Raw genomic sequence first — 16607 nt, forward strand, 5'->3', positions numbered from 1 at the left:
CTGGGCTACACCCAGAGGTGGCAGGGAGGCTGGGCCGAGGGCACCCGCGCTCCTTACTGTCCTCCTTCCGCCGTGGGGTGAGCAACGGATTGCGCTGATTGGCTGGTTCGGGGTCATGGTGTGGAGTCATCCTTGCCAATCAATCTGAGTGACAGCCAGAAGGGGCGTTTCCTGGGCGGGCGCCGAAGGCAGGCGCTGGGGGCTCGGAGCCAGTCGACAGGCTCTTCGTCCCATCAAGTGTCACTTGGACCCTTGGGCCCGTATCTGTTGCGGAGAAGGGGGACCCTGGCCAGGTTCGAAGATGGAGTCCCCACGGTGTGAAAGGAGAGTGGGCAGCGCCAGTCCCCAGACCTGGGTTTGAGATTGAGGCAGGAAGGAACTTTCCGGCGTTGGCCCTGTCCTTAGAGAAAAAGGCCACCTTGCACAGCAGGAGCTTTGCCGGCCCTTCCCAAGGTCCCCTCTGGGCCTGAGCCTGCAGGGGCTGGTGGGAGGAGTTTACCACCCTGGGCGGGGCCTCCCGTGTTTCCCAAACCTTGCTCATGACTTCATCCTTACCCTGTGCACCTGCTGTACTTTGATTCATCGAATGCTTTTTATTTGCGCCCATGTATGTGTTTTCCTGATATTACATGTATTTAAAAGAAATATCTACTTGCTAGGGACCAGGGGAGGGGCAGCGAGGAGTCCCATCTAACGGGGCACAGTTGCAGCCTGGGAGTTAAAAACAGTGCTGGTGTGGTTGGTGGATGGAAGACACACAAATGCCACCATTAAAGCACAGAAAAATCAGAATCATTTCTCTCAATAGATCAAAAGAGTAAAAACAGAACCAATGAAAATGAGACCTAGTCAGTTGAGCCTGTCACTGTCACCCACAGGGCACCCTGAGCCTGAAGTGACCTCTTATTTTCCCAATGAGCTTTAGCAAAAACTAGGAAATTGATTAAGACAAGTTAACAGGACCCCAGGGCTTTCTCCTGGGAAACCAACGGGCCCAGGAGGACTGACTTGGGAGGAGCCGTCCCTGGGGGAGTGGAGGCTGTCCTACTGCAGCCTCCACCCGGCCCCAGGTCACCGTCCACTCCCCACCCCCCAGAAGTTTTCCGATGTCTTTCCTTCAATTCCAAGGAGGAGCTGAGTGCTAGATTGGGGAGAAGCAGAGGACAGGATGCTGGTCCTTCCCCTCCTTCTTCCTTCGCTCAACCTAATGGCTGGCCCTGGCCAGTTTTCATTCGGGTTTTATTTGACAAAAGAGATCTTGCTTTAAAATATGTTTGGAAACGATTGCTGCAGATCCTGGAAGGAGGATGCTCCCAGCTCTGGGATTCCGGGCTCCGGGAACTGTGAGCCTGCTCAAGCCAAACATGGCCACCTCCTTCTGTTTCTCTCTGCTGTGACTTGTATTGCAGACCAGGTTTCCTTGCCCCAAATCCACTTTCCTTCTTTCTTGTAATGAATTCCTTTTTCCTTGGTGAGGAAAACCCTCCCCTGCTCTCTGTCCCTGCAGTTTTGCGGGTTCAGAGATGGGCATGCGGCCTGGACCTGGCCAATCAGAAGTCTGAATCCCCTAACTGTAGCGATTGCCTAAAATATGGGCACCTGAACCAATTAAAGTTAACAAAGACCACGTTTCAGCTGTCAGCTGAAGAAGTTAGTGTCGAGTTAGAGCATCTGGTGGCCACCTTACTATAGTGAACAACATCTGCTCTACAAGGTAATGAAACCAGATGGAGGCAGAGTTGAAAGATGGACAAAGAGAACCATATGGTGACGTCCTTTTAGTTCCTGGATCCAGCCATACCTGAAGCTGAAATCCCCACCCTGCTCAGATCCGTGGTTTGCTTAATCCAAGTTGAGTTGGGTTTCCTGTCATTTGCAAGAATCCTGATTGATACAACTTGCATAAGAACCCCCCCTTAATGTTACTATTTATCACATGATCTTTCAAACAGTAAGTACGAAACACTGACCCTGGAAAAGACCTGATTTTCAAGTCTTTGGTGGGCAGATAATTTTTTCTTCAGCTTCTTGGACATAGACCCGAAACCGTTGGGCGTTGAGGTCCTGAGCTTGGGCACTTGCTCTTCTTTGTTGCTTTAAAGTCGTCAAATGTCAAGTGTGCTCCTAGACCTAAGAACTGCAAGCCGTCAGGCCTGCCCGAGGTCTGAGGTCTGTCACCAGCCGGGTCCTGCCCTTTTCACAACACTGGCCTCTTGTCTCTGACGATGGAGTCCGTTGCGCACATTCCTGACGGTTGCATCCAAAACCAATATTTTGCTCTTGGCTGGAGCGCCATCTCGACGTACATATCCGAGCTCCCGGAATGCCGCTCCCCAGCCTGACAGCTCTGGAGGTGGAGAGCTGGCCGCCCGCCAACCCAAATCTTTCTGCTTCTTTCTTTTACTATAAACAGGGCCTTTGAAGCGCTGTGGATTCATTGAATGAACAAATGAACTTGTTTACATAAAACACGCAGGAGGAAATTTCCATGGCTCCAACATGGAATTCCGTCTGTTTTCTGATGAGCTGTGATGGGGATCATTACCTAGACCGGGCTGCTGTCCACCCTATGGTGGCCTCGCTATTCCCCCAGTCAGTCAATTCAAGATGGCGTGGTACGGCTCAGGGGTGCAGTGGACCTTCTGCCCTGTTGACTCCCCGGGAATGGACTTTGCGTTGGGGAGGCCCCTGTCCAGCCATAGAAGGAAAGTGGGGGGATGGGGTGAAGCCACGGCGTCTGTGCTGCATCCAGAGGAGGCCGAGGCTCGGGACAGAGCCGTCCCTCCACCCAAAGGAGCAGCCCCAATCCAGCGACATACAGCGCTGTGGGAGGTAGAGCCAGGCGGTCACTCAGGACAGGGGCTGGGGTGACCAACGGCAGTTTATCCTATTGGAAGGAGGTGAGGCTGCTTTTTACGCGGCTCTTGAATGGAGCCGGTGAATCATCCCTGGGTGACCCGTGAGGTCCCGCCCACGGCTCTGCTTGCTGGTGCCAAATCAGTCTGGAGGGAGGACGGGGGCTTCAGCCAGTGGCGTGTGGGAGATGTGAACGCAGAGGCAGAACCGTGCGGGCAGGGGAGGTGCCCAGAGGGTGGCAGGCCCTGGGCAGGGCAGGGCAGGGCTGGGTGGCCGCTCCCCAGCCTGACAGCTCTGGAGGTGGAGAGCTGGTGTGGGAAGGAGGTGGCACGGGCGCATCTGTGGGGTGAGACTGTGGGTGATTGCTGGCCCCCTGCAGGAGACGCGCTGTCCCTGCCCCGTCATTACGAATGGCTGCTTCTCTCCAGGGGCTGGTGGCCAGCTGGGTGGCCTGCGAGCTAGGTGGGCTCAGGACTTCAGGACACGGGGAGAGTGAGCGGCCCAGCCCCATCCAAAGCGTTTGTTGGAATCAGTCATTGTGCCGTCTGTGTCCGGACCTCGGCTAGTCCTGTCCTACAGAGTAGGGACCAGAGGGGGGCAAAGGGGCAGCCCCACCCAGGCCAGGGGCTCGTCAGTGACCCGGCCAGGAGTTGAACCTGTGGACACTGAGGCCCTGGGCGAGGCTGGAGGCAAAGAGGGTGGGACGGAGGGACGGAGAGCTGAAGTCCCCACTGAGTGCAGGACAGTGGGGGCCATGTGTCCAGACGGGGATGTGGGGGGCAGAGGGGAGGGACACAGGGCGAGAGGAAGGGCCCTGACCTTCATCCTGACCGTCTGTCCTCAGAGCCAGGTCCAGACAGGCTGCAGGAGGCTCGTTTGAAGAAAGCGAGGAGGCAGGAGGGTCATTAGCAAACGGAGGTTCAGAGCTGCAGGAGGCAGGGCAGAGACTGGGAGAGGGTCAGGGGGGCAAAGCAGGCGAGAAAGAAAGAAAGACATAATAAAAATTATAACTCAGAACTGTAGCCTGAAGTTGAAGAGAAGATTCACAAGTATTTATTTGAAGAACTTGATCGCGTCCTGAGAAGAGTGACCACAGGACCAGTACCACGTTCAAGTTCAACCACGGGACTGGCTGGATCACTTTCCAGGTGCACTCTCGTGTTCCTGTCCCAGTGGGTCGTAGCCCCCGAGGGGCCCAGGAACACCTGACTGGTGGCCAGTGTTAGGGACCCGCTTCAGAAACACTCTAAGTCCAAGTTCAGATCAAAGACGCTTTGTTTCCTGGCCGGGTGCGGTCACCCACCCCAGAGACTGGAGCTCTGGGGGAGACCAGCAACTTCCTGGGCTGGGTCTTGGGAATCAAGGACGAAGATCTCAGCTCGGGGACTTTCCTTGGTGTCATGCAAGCAAGCCAGTCGTGGAAGCTAAAGCGGCAACCAGCCCAGCAACTCAGACGTCGTGTCTAGGGTCTGAGCAGGCGTGACACCGTATCCTGAGTCCGAGCAGGTGGTCCTCAGGGGCGAGAATCTACCAAGACCACCACATCCTGGGTCGAGTACATTCTGTGGGGTACAAAGTACAGAAAACAGCTTTCATTTCAGCTTCTCAGAAACAGCACTTGTAACTGTTTTTTATAGAAGGCAGCAAAATGGAGTCTTTGGCCTGTTTGTGACAGTTCTTGCTTTATAATCGTCTTCTCTCACTTATCAAGGTCTTGTATCTCTAATCTATTCTTTACTGGTCCCTGACCTGCGACTCACACTCTTACTGATTGATTTATCAGGTCACACCACATCACCAGCTGGCCACAGGGTGGGGGCCAGGGCCCGAGCCTGCTGCTGGGGTGTGAGCAGAGCCCCGCGAGGGTCCTGGGCCCTGAGCCTGGAGTGCGAGGCACAGCGGCGGCCTCCTTCCTCCCGTCCTCCCGGGGAGCTGCAGGTGGGGCTTGGAAATGAATCCCATCTTGGAAGGTCACACGAAGGTCACACGAGACTAAGGCTCAGGGGGAGGACGGGGCCGGCAGTGGCCGCCCAATTGCTCATGAAGCGCTCCTCGCCACTGGTTCCCAGCCTTGCCTCGCTTGGCCAGGCACAGGCAAGATGGAGGGTGGGGGTTGTGCCCGCTGGGGACAGGGAAGGCGGGGGCTGGGGGCAGAGGGGAGGAGCCTGCCAGGCCTCAGCTTGGCCCCCATGCCCTGCAGACAGGTGAGGGACAACTGCCTTCTAAGGACTCGGGGTGACAGGCTCCTCCTGAACCCTAAACCACACCCCTCCCTGGGTCTCAGGGTCTGGGCCTGGCTGACCTTGCCATCCCCCTCCCTCCCTCCCCTGCTCCCTTCCCCTCTCCCCCTCCCTCCTTTCCTCCCAGCCCTGGTCACGGTTACAGAGGAAGGCAGTGGATGCTCCCCCACTTCACTAGGGTCGTAGAAAGTACGGGATCCACCACCCGTATCTGTGGACTCCTCTGGACTGAAAATCGTGTGTCTGGTTTAAACGCCCCTCCTCCCCGCAGGCCGTGGGTGGGTGATTCTGTGAACCTTACGGAGACAGATAACTAACCACAGCTTAGCTATTGGCTTGTGCCCGGCCCCCCAGTATCCAGATGCGACTGATCTGTCACCTGGAGATCACCCCAAACTGGAGCCCTTGCCCTGGAGAGTCCCCCCAACAGGCCTCCTTCCAACAACCAGGAGGGCGCCGCAGTCGCAGACGCTTTTCCATTTAGCAGGTAGTGGCGGGTCTCGGTCCTGGAGGACAGGACAGGAGCCTGTCTGCTTTCAGGGGGTGGAAACTTGCTTGGCTCCGTCTGCAGCAAGTTCAGCTTCAAAGCTCCAGCTCTGAAACAGGCTTCCTGTTTTCTGCTGGCCACAGTGAGCTGCAGCGAAGAAAGTCATTTGTCACCAGGTGGCGGCAGGCCGTGGACGGGGCTGGGCTTGGCCTGAGACCGCGGGGAGAGCCAGGGCCACAGACAGGCCCAGGGTGGCCCTGCCAGGGAGAGACGGTGAGGAGCACCCTCCTCTCCACCTCCCGTGTCCAGACAGGACCTTCCGCTGGCCGAGCCTGGCCCAGCGCCCCAAGATAGGGCCCCTGGAGAAGCAGAGCGTAAGGACAGGCAGGGGACCTGAGGACAAGCACACCACGCCCGTGTCCAGCACAGAGGGAGCTCCAGGCACCTTAAGTAGGAGTGTTCCTAGAAATGGGGGCCTTGACAAGGGGTTTGAATCCTACTAATTTGATACAATTGCCCCTGGAATCCCCCAATGTCCCTCCTTAGCTATCTTTTCCAGTTAGGCTGACCTCTCAGCAGTGATGATAGACATTAAAAAAAAATAAGGTGAGGTTTGTTAAAGATGGAAGTGACAGAATTCCATCTCAAACTGACCTAAGTTATGAACAGGGAACTATTGGCTCAAATAACAACAACAAGGGGACAGCTTCAGGCACAGCTAGATCCAGGGGCTCCAATGTGGTGCAGGAAGTCCTCAGCTCTTGACTTCCTCTGTGTTGGCTTCATGACTGGCAGGCTCTGCCCTTGAACACCTCCAGGTTGAACCCTACGGCACAGAAGCACCTCCAACAAAAGTCCCTACCAAAGGCTTGGGATTTGCCCAGATTGGATCCACCTGTGACCACCTGTGACCCAGGCGTCAGGCTGAGAGGAAGGAAGAAACTAGTGGGCCAGACCTCTCACGTGGAGACCCTTCCTCAGACCCTTCCACAGCCCCATTCCTCCAGCCAGGAGAGGGCCCCCACAGCCCCTGTGCCCTCCTCTCCTGAGCCCGACCAGCTCAGGCCCTCCGTCTGTCCCCGGAAGGCTCCTTTTCCAGAGGGAATAAAGGGCCACAGCAGCCTGGGCCTCCTGAGGGCCCCACATCAGAACCCTGGGCTCTCAGTTCTCGCCGGGACACCTCTCGTCACCCTCCACCAGGGACAGGGAGCAGCGGGTCTCTGCTCAGAGGAGTCCGACCACAGCAGCCTGCGGCACAGAGCACTCCCGGGGCTGGTCCCCCTCCCAGACGGCAGGAGTAGTACCTGCCACAGCTCCCGGGCCCTCTGGATGAGGACTCTGGGCAGTGGAGCACGGTGGCCGGCGGTGACGACCGGGGCTTCTCCGAACAGCTCCTCTGCTTTCCTGTCCCTCCTCGGCTCTCTGCCTCGGCTCTGGAAAGCGTTTGGGTCTCACAGTGAACATTTCTGAAGCCGCTCGCGCGGGTGGCGCTGGGTTCCCGGATACAAAGGCGTAAACAGCAAGGTCTCCCCGTCTTTGTGGAACCCTCGTCCAGGGGGAAAGCGGTTTGAGACAGAGCTGGCTGACCTCACAGGGGCCGGAGGGTGTGCCCAGGGTTGGGGTGTGTTCCCAGCTCCTACTGCTGTCAGGTGCCACCTTCCCCGTGGTGACTCGGGGACCCAGGCTCCTCCCCTCTTTCGTCCCCAGCACCTCGCAGGCTGCAGATTCCACCAGCTGCTCTGATTCTGCTGGTGGAGGGAGGAGGAGGCACAAAGAGCCCCCCATCTCGGGGGTTTCTCTGGGCCAGGCCAGGCTGGCACCCCCCACCACATGTGCTGGCGGAATCTGTGGCACAGCAGCACCTAGCTGCAAAGGAGGCTTTGGAACATCCCCCATCTGTGGGGTACAGACCCCAGGGGATGCCCGAACCACAGACAGTACCAAACCTTAGGTGTACCCTGGTTTTCCTATGTACATACCTCTGAGAGAGTTTGATTTATACATTAGGCATAATAAGAGATTTACAACAAAAAATAACAATAAAATAGAGCAATTCTAACATCACATAGGTAATAAAATTATCACCACTCTTGCATCTTTGGAAACATTATTAAGAAAAATAAAGAGTATTTAAACACAAGCACTAAAATACTGAGACAGTCAATCAACCAAGATGGCTACTAGGCAACTAACGGGTGGGTGGTGCATACAGCATGGATACACTGGACATGGGGTGATTCACATTCCAGGCAGGATGGAGTGAAACTGCAGGACGTCTCATCACACTGCTCAGATCTGCATGCGATTTAAAATCATGAATTGTTTATTTCTGCGATTTTCCATTTGATTCTTTCTGATAGCAATCAACTGCATATCTGAAAGCACAGAGAGTGTAGATAAAGGGGGAATCAATTGTATCCCCACCCCCACTTCACACTCCTTTTGCGAAGAGCAAGATTTGTTTTGATGCAAGCGTAATTAACACATATTCAGTAAACACCTTATGGCACAAATTGTACCAGGCTCCTCGCTATTAAACTCTGCAGATGGTTTCTGGTACAAAATATTTATGAGTCTTGTTTCAGTGGCATATGGCCCAAGAGGCGAGAGCAACATGGGTGGTGGATGTGACTCTTCTCCCTGCGTGTGCCTCTGCCCCTCCCTGCTACCTCTGGGTTGTCAGTGTCCTTTCCCTGTCCCCTGATGACAGGGCCGATGGGACTGGCGGGAGGCCTGTGGGTGGTCCTCTCCAGAGACCCAGGCATGGGCTCAGTTTGGACTCATGGCCAGGACAGGAGAGAAGATTGTGAGAGGTGGGAGAGAGGGGGAGGTGCAGAGGAGAAGGGAAAGGCCCAGAGGGACAGGCGTGTGCAGGGTGGCCCCTCTTGGCCCCTCTCCGCCCCTCTCGGCCCCTCTCGGCCCCTCTGTCTGCTCTAGTCTCTGACTCCGACTCTTGGCCTCTGTCTCCTTTAATACAGCATCACGTGCTGAATGGATGAACAAAACGCGCTCTCCCCACCCAGCGCAATATCAGTCATAAAAGGAATGAGGTCATCCCTGTTTCCGCATGGACGAACCTAAAAATATTCCAAGAAATTAAAGATGGACACCCAGCAGCATCTTGTCCGACCCACCTGGATGAAGGGCGGGCATCAGCACGTCCACGGAGACGGAGCGGCCTGGGGTTCCTGGGGCTGCAGGACGGGGACGCTGGCAGGTGGGGGGCACGCTCTGGGGATGGAGAGGCTCTGAACTAGGTGGTGGCGATGGCTGCCCAGCTTTGTGCTTCCATCAAGGCCTCTGAGGCTGGCACAGGACGCGCAGCCCGAGGCAGGAGAGAGGACTGTTTAAGGGTGGGTTTCGGGTGTTGGGGTTAAACGGCAACAAGGCAGGCATCTAAACACGCACCATCCTGTGAGTCTGCACACGTGTCCTTTGTCACACGCTGAGCGCTGCTGTGTCTGGCGCAGGTGCACAGACCACGGCTGCACAGGTCCCGTGTGCAGGCCGCGGCCCGGGCTCGAAGGCTGGTTGTGGGTGTTCCGGGCTGAAGGGACCCTGCCAGATTTCACCTCAGGGCAGTGCAGAGTCTCACGCCCGTCCCTGCTGCCCGGCCACGGCCTCAGAGGCTGGCCAGGAAGAAGGGTCCCAGCCAGGGCAGGCGCACCCTGACGTCACGTGCCGTGCAGACGCAGGCTCCGGAGCCCTGGGCGGACCCGCTTTCTCTTTTTTCCCAAGGAAGAGTCACAGATGTTGGTGACTGAGGACTCCTGGGACCACCCTGGAACCTCCTCCTGATGTGATCAGAAGGTTGACAATGACTTTGGGAAGGACCGGTGCTGGAGGGGCTGGGGTCTTCCCCCGTGCTGGGTCCTGGACCTTCCACCCGTCTCAGTACCGACACGTCCTCAGCTGCCCACCACCCTGACACCATTTCAGGACAGAGCGGACCAGCACTGGCCACCTTGGCCACCCAGGTGCTCCCTTCCCGTCTGTCGCGTCCCCCGTGCTGGGTCCCTGGACATCTCCCGGAGGGGAGGCGCCTGAGTCCTGTGGACCATGGCCAGGTGAGCTTCTCCTCCTGTAGACTGTTACTGTCAGGTGTTGGGTCACAGCGATGGACACAGGCCCCTGGGTCAGCCAACTCCTTCATCCAGACTCATCCGGGAAAGGCTGATGCCCGTCCCTCCCGGAGAGGACACACCCGACCCGCAGAGCTCGCCGGTGAGGTGGACCCAGCCCCATTCTGCCTCCTGAGCCCTCCTCGGGGACACCGTCCCCACTGTGCCCTGGGACAGCTCTCGTCTGGCCCACCCATGTGGATTCCCCACAGCGTCCCCGCCTCCGTCCAGTGCTGTGTGGCCTCCGCTCACTAATGGCCTCGGCAGCCCGGGAGGCGCGCGGTCTCACCCACGCTCTGCCCCCAAGGCCATGGAGGCGCAGGGAGGGGACTACGTCACTCGTGGTGACACAGCGGGCAAGAGGGGCAGCCGGGGAGGGAGCTCCAGGGCCGCTTTCCCCAGCCCTTCTGAGGCCAGGCCTGCTGGGTAGACAGCACTGACCACTGTGCCCACTGCTGCCTGGGGGCTCCTCTGTCCTGGCCTCCACGGGTACAGGGAGGCCTATGGCCAAGGGCAGGGACCCGAGGGAGCACAGATGCCAGACAACTGCTGGGGAGGACGTGGCGTGACCGAAACCTCCATGTCCACGGAGCACGCGGGCGCTGGCCACCCCGGGGGACGTGTGTGTCTCATGGAGCTGAAGGTGCGGAGGCCCAGGCCCAGGCGCCTCCTGTGCTTCCTCAGCAGACGCGCCGGGGACCCGCGTCCCAGGTCGTCCTCCACAGCACCGTGGCACGGGGCGAGTCCCGGGCCTGGAGATGACCCACACAGCCTCCTGCAGCGCATCAGCCCCTGGGCACGCCCTCCCGGAGGCCCCGTCCACCCTCACAGACAGAGGCCTCTGGGCGCTCACGTCCTTTGCCTGAGGCTGAGGCCGTTTTGGTCCTGGCTGTGTGTGTCACCGGGTGGTGGTCCTGCTGGCAAAGATCCTTGCGCCTGACCCTGCAGAAGAACCCCCGTGGCCAGCGCTGCCTTGGGGCACTTTGGAGGGACGTGTTGGCCACATTCTTTGGGTTTGGTTTTATCTGCTCCTGGGACAGGACCAAAGCCCGAGGCAAACCCACGTCACATTCTCTCCCTGCTGGATGCCCAGGGCGTGCACAGCCGGCTTCACGAAGCACTGACTGCTGACTCGCACGCCTTCCCCCAGGAGGGGCCGTTACTTCTGTGCCCACTTTACACAAGAGGCCACTGAGGCACAGAGAGGCTCAGCGACTAGCCTGAGGCCTCACAGCTCCTTCCTGGCAGAGCTGGGAGAGGACCTGAGCTTCTGTGCATTCTGTTCCCTCTTCACCCACCCCTCCTCCTGCAGAGACAGCCTTCCCGTCCCAAAGGGGCCAGCAGAGGGGCGGGGCTGGCGCTCTGTGACGGGAACACGCGCCCCGGGTCCTTTCTGAACATTCCCATCCTCGCAGCATCTGAGCTGCCGGCATTCGATGCAGGGCAGCAGGCAGCGCCCTGGGTACCACAGGCATCAGAGGTGCGGGAGGTGGGCAGGGCTGCGGGGGAGGGAAGCCAGGCCTGAAGGGTGACAAGGGGACAGTCACTCATTTGCCCGTTTGTGACTCGTCCTCGTCCTCCAGGAGAATCCCAGCTGCCCCAGGGCACAAGTTTGAGTTGCTTGAAGCTCCGTCTCCAGGGGCTTGAGCAGGGGCGACACACACCTGCCCCTTAGTGAGACGCTGCAGGACCCATAAGTGCCGAGGCCACCCTCCAGGGCCCGAGGGGCGGACGTGGGTCACACCTGACGTGACGAGGGGTTCCAAGCCAATCACAGCAGCTAGGAGCTTCTCCTTCGTAAGCCGATGGGGAGATCACGGTCCCTTCCCCCGGGAGGCGGAAGTGGCTTGGAATAAGTGAGTTAGGCAGAACCCAGTCTCCAGAACCTGTTGGTGACGTCCAAGTGTGGACAGGGCAGCGGGAGGGGGACAAAGAGAAGAAGGAAGTGGAGGGAGAGAGGGACAGCGGGGAGAGATGGACGGGAGGGGACAGTTTCACAGAGGAATGGAAGAACTGCGGCTGGACACTCTCGTGGTCAAGTGACCGTGGACACTGGGAATGATGCAGCCCAGAGGACGGGGGCAGTTGGGACACGTGGGGCTCACTGATGGTCGTTTTATATAAATCCTTTCCTGTCTCTGGGCCTCCGTTGTGCATAAATCAGGGACTGGGTGGAGTTTCCCAAAGGGTCCTTCCTGGGCAGAGTTAGGGTTTGGGTGAAGCAATGCGAGAATTCTCAGAGGCCAAGTGACTGGGTTATGAGTTGTGGACTAACCCGTGGATCAACCCACTGATGTGGATCCACTGGGCGGAGGAAGTAGTTCACTGGGAGCATGCCCTTTGGGGTTTATATTCTGTCCCTGGCGCGTGGCGCTCTCTCTGCTTCCCGTCGCTGTGTCCAGAGCTGCTTTCCTCCACCTGGTCTTTCCACCCCGATGTCCTGCCTCCCTCGGGCCCAGAGCACTGGAGTCGCCCAGTCGTGGACGGAACCTCTGAAACCATGAGCCAAAATGAACTTCCCTCCTCCAAGGAAGAACTGACCAGAACAGGCGGGTTCAGGAGTGGCCCCACAGACCCATGTTATAACTATCAGCAAGAAAAGAGCCAGGAAAGGTCACGGCCACTACCCGCCATCAGGTGAGCTGGGGAGGCACAGGCCTTAGGGTCCGCATAAGGTGGACTCGGGGCCTGTGCCTGGCTGCTCCCTCCTGGACCACTCTTCCCTGTGCTCTTACTTGGTCCCTCCCCACCCACCTCCCCCCTCGGGTGTCACTGCTGTCTGCCTGCCCCAGGTGACACACGCCCTGGCCCCCTGCAGCTCGCGGAAGCAGCCCATTTACTGACCACCTGCTGAGGGCCCAGCGAGCTCCGTGAGGGGAGAGGCGGCCTCTGGACGTCCACCCCGATTCCCAGCAAGGCTCTGGGTTTTGCTGCATGAGCAGAGAGAGCCGGCCACAGCCTGGTCCCCTGCCTCTGCCTGTCACCCGTGCTCTTCGATTCTAAGCCACCCAGGGCCCCGGTCCTTCCTCAGGGCAGATGTGGGGCCTTCAGAGTAGACCCCGAGCTGGCGCCAGCCTATTTTAAAAATGGCAGGTGGAGCTGAGCCTCCGTCGACCCGGACCTGTGCCCACATCCCCAGAGTCCACGCAGGGCCCGCGGGGTGTCCCGGCCCGCCAGGCTCCATGTGGCCAGGAGGGCAGCTCCTGTCCCTCGGGATGCTGGCAGATTTGCTTATGGTGTTTGCATTCTACGAAAGACTTGGCAGAGACAAAGGCTCCACCGCCCAGCTGCCCGAGAGGTGGCCCTGCTGGCCGTCCCCATGGAGACCGCAGATGCCCTTCCCGGCCAGGGCGTCTGCTCTGAATCCACAACGCAGGGCCCTGGGCCTTGTGGGGGCGCCTTCCCCAGAACCTGGGGATCCCCTCTGCCCATGGAGAGAGGAAGGAGGGGACAGCTGAGAGCCTGGGGGACGAGGCCATCGATGCACTGGGCACAGAGTGGACTCTCAGAAGACAGGCCGTGATGTCCAATGTGCCCAGCACTCACGGTCCTGTGAGTTGGGGTCAGGGACCCAGGAACAGGGTGGGGGACCTGCATGAGTTCTGGGAGGGGGGAGCAGCTTCTGTCGGAGTCCTGGTCCCCAGAGCCTAGGGCCGCCAGCTCTGGGAAGCTCTCGGGCTCCCGCTCCCCGCTGCTCTCTGGGGCTCACCCCCTCCCGCCCCGCCCTCCCCGTCTCCTTCAGCGGGTCTTCCTCTGGACGCTTCTCCCGTCTCTTCCTCTTTTCATGTGTCCTGTTTCTGTCCCTCTCTGGGGTCGGTGTTGGGAGCCGAGCAGAGCTGCTGGGGACTGCTGAGGCTGAGCCGAGTTGGCTCTGACCCTGGTCTTGCCCCTCGGGCCCCTTGCTCCTTTCCCCTGGGCCCCTCTTGCTAGCCCGGTCGTCCCTGCCTGGGCTCTGTCTCCTGGCTCTCTCCACGTGGTGGGAGGAGCTGCCATTGCAGGAGCCCCAGGTTCACGTGTAGGAGCCCGGCGGATAGGGAGAGGCCGCTTGGCCTTGGGCGCCTCTCCACCTCTGGAGCCCCACAGCTCCCATCAGAAAGCCATGACTGATCACCGTGCCCAGGTCACAAGAGTGGCGGGAAAGTAAAGAAAATCCTTTGTACACCAAAGCCGGAACATAAGCCCAGCCCTCTGGGGCCAGGTCAGAGCACGAATGAGCAGAGGATGAGCTGACCCACAGGGCAGCGGGGCCGGGTGGGACCGCGGCAAGATGGACGGCCAGGCTGCAGGGACCCGATGATGGGCTCCAGCCGATCATACCACGCACAGGTACCTGGGCTGAGCACGGTCAGATCTCCAGAGCTCCTAAAGCTGGGACCCACGTCTCTGTCCAAGCTTGTTCACGTGGACAGTGTCACTTTGCAGGCTCGGAGTGGCCTGGTTCCTGCCAGCCTTCCTCTTCTGCACGCGAGCCTGGGCCAAAACCACGCGCTATGTCTTTGAGAGACCAAGAGCCGGGATGCATCTGTCTCCAGGTGTGGAAACGTCTACACACAGCTGGGTGGTGTGGCTCCGACTGCAGGAGCCACGGCTGGGGACCCACGTCGCTGCATCTCCATCAGGGAGCAGCTGGCGCACCACACCCGCCACCCGGGGAACCCTTGTCCACCACGGAACCCTCCAGGCGGCTCCAGGTGCCCAGGGAAGGCGTCCTCCCACCGGAGGGGAGAAGGTGGCAAGCTGCAGGCAGGGGTGCTGCCGGGCGCCCTTTGAACAAGGCTCCTGCCCATTCCTCATGGAGTTATTGATCATTGATCAGGTGCCAGGCACTGGCCTCGGCCCTGAAAACCCACGGGCAAAGAAACAGGCCAGACGCAGGATTCCACAGAGTTTTCCCCTCCCTCCCCCTCCCTCCCCCCTCCCTCCCCCTCCCTCCCCCTCCCTTCCTTTGTTTTTTGCTGTATAAGGAAACAGTCTTGGAAGGCCACTCAAGAAATGGTGCCTCTGGGGACGGGGCCAGGAGAGGAGGCAGATTTCCTCTCAGAACGGCCCCTGTGTTTGCTTTTCTCCTTGGGTGTCTTCGCCTGCAGGAGACTCAGTGGTGGACTCTGGGACCTCGGCTGGTGCCCTGGAGACCCTGGAGAGGGCTGCTGCCCCCAGGGCTGTGTTCTCGCTGTCCCCCTGGGTTGAGGTCCTCTCCCTGGTCCCTGGTACATGCCCTGGTGGCTGTGCCGTGTCCCCTGCATGCTCCAGGGGGGGTTGGTTGACACACTGAATCCTCCCAATGGCCCGTGAGGGAGGTGCCGGGATCTGACAGATGGGAAAGGGGCAGACCGTGGTTTGGAGCTTCCCCAATTAGTGCGCTGTCCTGGTCTTATTTATTGCTGATAACATGCCCCCCCCCGCCCCCCCCCCACACTCCCATCGAACAGCAGAAAACAGCGATGACCTTCATTCTGCTCAGGCAGCTGTGGTCCGGGAGGCCTTGGTGGGTCGGCGGGTCCCTGCTCCACTCTGGGGCTCGGGATTCAGCGGGAGGCTTGCCCTTTCCTGGGAATGCCGAAGCCCGAGCTGCAGGCCCGTCTCTCTCCAGCTCTGCGGTGTCCCCAGCACGGTGTCCGGGAAGTCACGCTCCGGACACGGCAGCCCAGGGCTCCTGAGGCACGAGTCTGGAGACAGAAAATCCTCCAAGACCAAGCCTTGGAAATTACAGTGTCACTTCCACCAGGTTCCACCCTGAGGACGATGCGTCCAGTCAACAGAAGGGGAACTACACTGAACTGCTTGGAAAGAACGTCAGAGAATCTGCCGACATATCGTAAAGCCACCGTGCGTGGCAGGAGAATGGCAGGACTGGGACTTGAACCAGGCAGTGCGGCTCCAAAGACGTGCCCGGGGCCACTCCACTGGGGACCCGTGGTGCCTTCTCTTTGGAGGAAGCAGGCTGCGCTCAGACCCCAGCAACTACCATAAGTACTTGCTGATTCTGTGCCCAATATAAAACCTCAGGGCCCCAGGCTCCCGTCGCCAGAGCTGGGTGAAGGGGAGGATGGACCTAGGTGGGGCGGCAGGGAACGCCCTGGGACGCTGGTGGGACAGGCTAATGGAGATGCAGCACCTTGGATGGCACTGCAACCCGGGTCTGGATACCAGCACCCTCCTCTGCAGGCTGCCACCCAGGGACAAGCCGACTGGCTCGCAGGAAGGGAAGGAGGGCCACCCTCCCGCAAAAGTGCCAGGAGCTGTGACTGGCGGGAAGCAAGGCGGTGGGTGGGGTGGAATAGGGACAGAAAGAGGCAGCCTCCGATTCTTGTTGGAGTGCCGTGGGGGGAGGCGGAGCCTGCCCTTGGAGGTCACTCGCCGGGGATGGCAGGGGAGCTCCGCACTCGAGGATTCCCTGTCTCCATGGGCTCCCGAGGGGCCTCTTGCTGGGCCAAGGGGGTCTTCGAGGAGCCGAGCTGTGAGTCACACCCAGGGCCTGACCTCCAGGGCCAGCGCACCTGGAGGGAGAGAGACAGACGACACAGAATACACGGAGGGGGTGGGGGTGCCCTGTGCCCGAAGGTGGCCAGTGCTGTGGGGTACATAATGCAGGAGAGGGGGCCTGGGGGGCAAGGGAGGCCTGGGCAGGTCTCGGAGAGGGGCCGGGGGTGAAGACCCGAGGGAGGCAGGCCCACACCTGCCACCTCTTATTCTGGGGAAAGTGGGCCACCCTTCACCCTGCAGTGCCTGCCCCGAGGGACGGTCAAATCCCGCACCCCACGGGCCAGGCCTGGCCTGAGACTCACTCTGGCGACAGAGGGGAGATGACGTGGTGGCTCAGGTGGGACGTGTGAGGCACCTGTCCCTGGAGTTGCTCCTGTTCTCAGCCCAGCAGGACTCTGCCCCAGGACATTTGATCAGGTC

The sequence above is a fragment of the Callospermophilus lateralis genome, chromosome 3, assembly GCF_048772815.1.
Source record: "Callospermophilus lateralis isolate mCalLat2 chromosome 3, mCalLat2.hap1, whole genome shotgun sequence".
NCBI classification, from domain to species: domain Eukaryota; kingdom Metazoa; phylum Chordata; class Mammalia; order Rodentia; family Sciuridae; genus Callospermophilus; species Callospermophilus lateralis.